Below are 4886 nucleotides of genomic sequence, written 5' to 3' on the forward strand. Positions count from 1 at the left end.
AGCATCTGTTCAGGTCATTAACAAAAATAGAAGCTAGAAGTCTAATCGAGATATGATGGTAGCGTGTAGGATCCTTGTTATTTGGAACCACTGTGTAGTCCTATTTAACCGATCTGAATTCAATGAGATTAGGTGGCTAAGAATGAGCTTATTTACCATGGATAGCATGAGATGGCCCTTCTAAATAAGCACATGCCTTAACAGTGAGTAAACTGAGTCAAGAATCAGTACATTTGCTTATCTCCCATTTATCTCTCAGAATATGAGCATGTTTTCAGGCTAGTAATAATCCTCTCTCTCTCTCTCTCTCTCTCTCTCTCTGTGTGTGTGTGTGTGTGTGTGTGTGTGTGTGTTACTCAGGCTTAAACTCTGGACCTTTTATCTTGATTGGATTTTCTACCCAATCCTGGTGCTCTACCATCTGAGCCTCACCTTCATGATTTTTTTTGCTAGCTAATTGGAAATAAGAGTTTAACAGACTTTCCTGTCTGGACTGGCTTCAAACTGGGAGCCTGAGATCTCCACCTCCTGAGTAGCTAGGATTTCAGGCACCGTGAGCCACCAGATCCCAGATGTTCTAGTATTTAGAGAGACATGTTGGCCCAAACAATATGGCTCCAAACTGGAAGATGTCAACTTCATTCAGTGCTCAATTAAAGAAGCACTATGAGCACTGAAGAGAAGAAAAAGCTGCATTGGCCTGTATGAGCTATCTGTTCCTTGCATTTCCACACACCCCGTGCCTTCACGAACCATCCTGACAACTCTCACTCCACAACCTGCGCAGAATCCGCCAGTGTTTCCCAACAGCACCAGGACTCTCCGTGTGAGCTTCGCATTTCACTCTGTGCTGTTGCAAAGCTTCCTAACTGGTCTCCCCTCCTTCCATTCTCCCCAGAGCTGAGAGAGAGCGTGAGCACTTGAAAAAAGGATTCTGCCCATGACCTGTGTCTGCTGGGAATTCCCTCCACACACCTGAGAACAAACAAATCCTGCATGATCTAAGTTCCCGCCTAACTCCCTGATCTCCTCTAGCCCCTCTCTTTCTCTCATTGTCTCCACAAGAGCTTTATTGTAGCCGTTTCCCTCTCTGGATGCTCTTGCCTTTCATCTTTGCGGGGAGGCTTCTTGTCACACAGATCTCAGCTGCCTGGAGTAGCCTTTCCTTATCATTCTATATCCCTGCCTAAGTCTTTGAACAGTGCTTAGTGCTAGCTGGTGGGAGAATGTCCTGCTCCATAAATAGCCAACTCCATCAGAACAGGGACCTTGACTGTGCTGATCACGCCTGTGACCCCCTGACTCACAGAACCCTTCTAGAGGGCTTCTCAGAGATACAATTATTCCATCTTCTGCCAATGTGCTCGTTCTGAGGTCTGGCCTCAGTGGGAGAGAAAGATTAGTCCGCGCTACAAAAGATGACGTCATTCAGGGCTAGGGAAGCAACCTAATTTGCTCAAGATCATGTAGCTGTAGGAAGTAGTGAGCTGAGTGTTCAATCCTGGCCTGGCTGAGCCCTTCTCACAGTGTCTTTCTGCTGTGCCAGGAAGCCTTAGGAGTCAGGAGCCTAGCGGCAGGGCGGAACGGCCCCGGGAGGAAGCGCTCCAGCAAGGAGCCCCAGCAACACCGTGCAGCTGGTCTCTGCAGAGCAGGCACACGGAGCAGCCGCCGCCGTGAGCAGCTCAGGGTCAGGCAGAACCCGCTCATCAGCTGGGTGACGGTTGCCACAAGTGGATTCTGCTTCATGCGCTGGAAACTCAGTGGGCAGCAATGTCAGAGGACGGGTATGGAATTTCATGAGATATGGCACTTCTGTGTACAGAAAGGTACCTGGCACGCAGTCGACCCTCATCGAGACCAACCCCATCTGGACAAATCGGCATATTTACAGCTTGTGTGTGTCTTTTTGGACATGGTGTGAATAGTTGGCTGTGATTGGCTGAGACTCAGTACTTTGACAAGTTAGGTGGTAGTTCACTGTGTACAAAGAAATCACACTTAAAATATGTAGGGTGGTAACTTGAGGTCAAACTTAACACTAGTTTGTCTAAGTGCTGTATTCAGAATCGAATAGATTATACATACTCTTTAAACATTTGGCTAAGCAGGCGGTGGAGATCTCTTCTGCAGTCGTTACTGATACATGGAATCCCTCACTTATTCAACAGCCTCCTTTGTATCTATGGTGTCTATCGTCAGGAGGCGTGGGGAGAAGCTTTGACAGTGTAACAACGGTTCTGTTTGCTTCCCGCTGGCCTCTGATAAACCACGCATGAGGCCACAGCGATTTAAAGTATAGCTGGGCCTCCACTGTGGCGTACGGTGGGTGATTGTGGGCTGTTATATGGTCATACGTTTGAATCTGGCTTGGCTAGCAGCACTGTGTTCTAACCTCTGACTGGAGGTTTATGGGTATCCTTGGGAATTCTGTGGACTGATAAGATTTTGGCCACGTCTACATGCTTGCGATAAATAAGAAACATTTGTTAACTTATAAGAGCTGAGACTTTCTCAAGGCCAGATATTTAGCAGCAAAAATTCTAGCGTATAGGTGAGAAATATCTAAGATGCTTGGAGCAGAGCAGGGACTGATTTCCTGGGCGAAGAGTTGAGAAAGTAGAGCGATCAGCAGTCCTCGGGAATGGGGGCACCAGAGGCAGGCCCAGGAGTCAGAAATCAGAGCAAGAGGACTGAGGTTCACAGTCTCTGACCACGTAGAATGGTGGCCTTCCCCGTGCGTGCTGACGTACCTCTTGTAAGTGGTGGTCTCGGCTCTCGAGTGCGTGAAGATGAAAGGGAGCATTGTCTTTGCTTGTTGTTCAACTGAATGAAGGACTCAAATTCTCCCATATCCTCTTCCCTGCCCTCATTACCGGGTCTCAGTACATAGGCAAGTTGAGAATTCCCTCTCAGCTGAGGCTATTAATGCCTGCAAATGTATATAATGTAAATAAACGTCCCCTCAGTATTTATTTCTATTCTAAATACCGACATCACAATTCTTCCATTGTCTTCAACCTAAATTAGATGCTCTTTCATGAATCCTTACTGTAGGTTGTGCTTTCCCTTAGTAACGCTGGCTACAGAGATAAAGAAACAGTTCATTGTGGAGTGCTTCTCCATTTCCTTCATAGACTTGAGACCTGTGAAGACTACAGTCTGCCTTAGTCATTGCTCATTCTTGGACACAGGGGCTTCCTAAAAATTAGATGAATCCACTGATAAATGATTGAATGATAAATGATTGAATGTGATAGTATAGGCACAGTTGAGACAAGGATTTCTTCAAGGTCTTATCCAGTCTTAAGGATTAAGAGACTTATTAGGAAGTGGAGGTCTGACTCAAGTGGCAGAAAGCCAGCCTTGAGCAAAAAGGCTAAGGGAGAGCTTAAAGTCCTGAGTGCAAGCCCCAGTACCAACACACACACACACACACACACACACACACACACACACACACACACACACACACACAGCCCCCTTCACCCAAACCAAAAGCAAAACAAGACACCTTAAAGCCAGGCACTCATAACTCAAGCCTGTAATCCTAACGACTCAGAAGGCTGAGATAACGAAGATTGCAATTCAAAGCCAACCCAGACAGAAAAATTCATGAGACTTATCTTCAATTAACATGCAAAAGGTTTTAAGTGTGGCTCAAGTGTTTGAGTGCCAGCCTTAATGCAAAAGCTAAGCAATAGCATGAGGCCCTGAGTTCAAACTCCAGTACTGCACAGGACAAACCAAAAAAGACTTCTCAACTGGCCCTTGTTAGTAACCTGCTAAGAATTGCCTGTGACCCTCCCCACCTTAGCCTTTCAACGCTCTCTATGTCATGACTGAGGTCTCTCCTATCACCCACTTGAATGTTCATTACCATCATATCATTAGAATCCAACATTTTCTGTCTCTACTCTTTGACTTTTGATATGGGCATGGCTTTCTTATTTAAAATTTGGTGACTACTATTTTCTTTGTTTTATTTCTGTCTGGGCATTGAGTGTTCTGCATTCTGAGACTATCAATGTTTGCTGATGTTTTCCTTATTGAACACCTCCTAAGATCTTCTTAAGCTCCTACAGAAGTGCTTAAGTCTGATCATGCGGTCTATATATCTCTATACAAGCTTCCTGTGCCAAAACCACAGTGTATTCTGGTCAACATTGTAACTTATGTTACAATGTAGAAAATGTAGAGCTTTTTCCTTTCCAAAATCCATAGTAAAGGTGCAACTATTTTACAGTAAGAGATAAAGAAATACAGAGTGGGAGGGAGGGAGAAAGGGAGATGAAAGATAGATAGGTAGATAGATAGACAGACAGACAGACAGAAAATACTGGGTGACTAAGACAAGGACACTAGACAGATGTTAAATCTCATTGAGCTAGACAGATGGTCCACTGACAAGTCACTTGACTTCTTTGGAATGTCACAGATTCCAAATTTGTACAGTGAAGGTATGGGGTAGTTTCTCAAGTCCTTTCCCAATTTTTGTGTTTCAATTGTATTTTGAACTTTTCAGAAGAAAGTTCTTTATAGAAATACTAAGAACAATCACTAACTGCTTATTTCCACAGTTAAATGATTATTGCTTGGGTATAGTCAGAACTTTGTGTTCATTTGTTCATAGGCCAAGTTGGATCTACATTTATGCTTTTATAATTTGTAGTTATTTGTTTTCTTTTTTTTGGCCAGTCCTGGGCCTTGGACTCAGGGCTTGAGCACTGTCCTTGGCTTCTTTTTGCTCAAGGGTAGCACTCTGCCACTTGAACCACAGCGCCGCTTCTGGCCTTTTCTATATATGTGGTCCTGAGGAATCGAACCCAGGGCTTCATGTACACAAGGCAAGCACTCTTGCCACTAGGCTATATTTCCAGCCCACATTT

Source organism: Perognathus longimembris, chromosome 21 (genome assembly GCF_023159225.1).
Source record: "Perognathus longimembris pacificus isolate PPM17 chromosome 21, ASM2315922v1, whole genome shotgun sequence".
Taxonomy (NCBI): domain Eukaryota; kingdom Metazoa; phylum Chordata; class Mammalia; order Rodentia; family Heteromyidae; genus Perognathus; species Perognathus longimembris.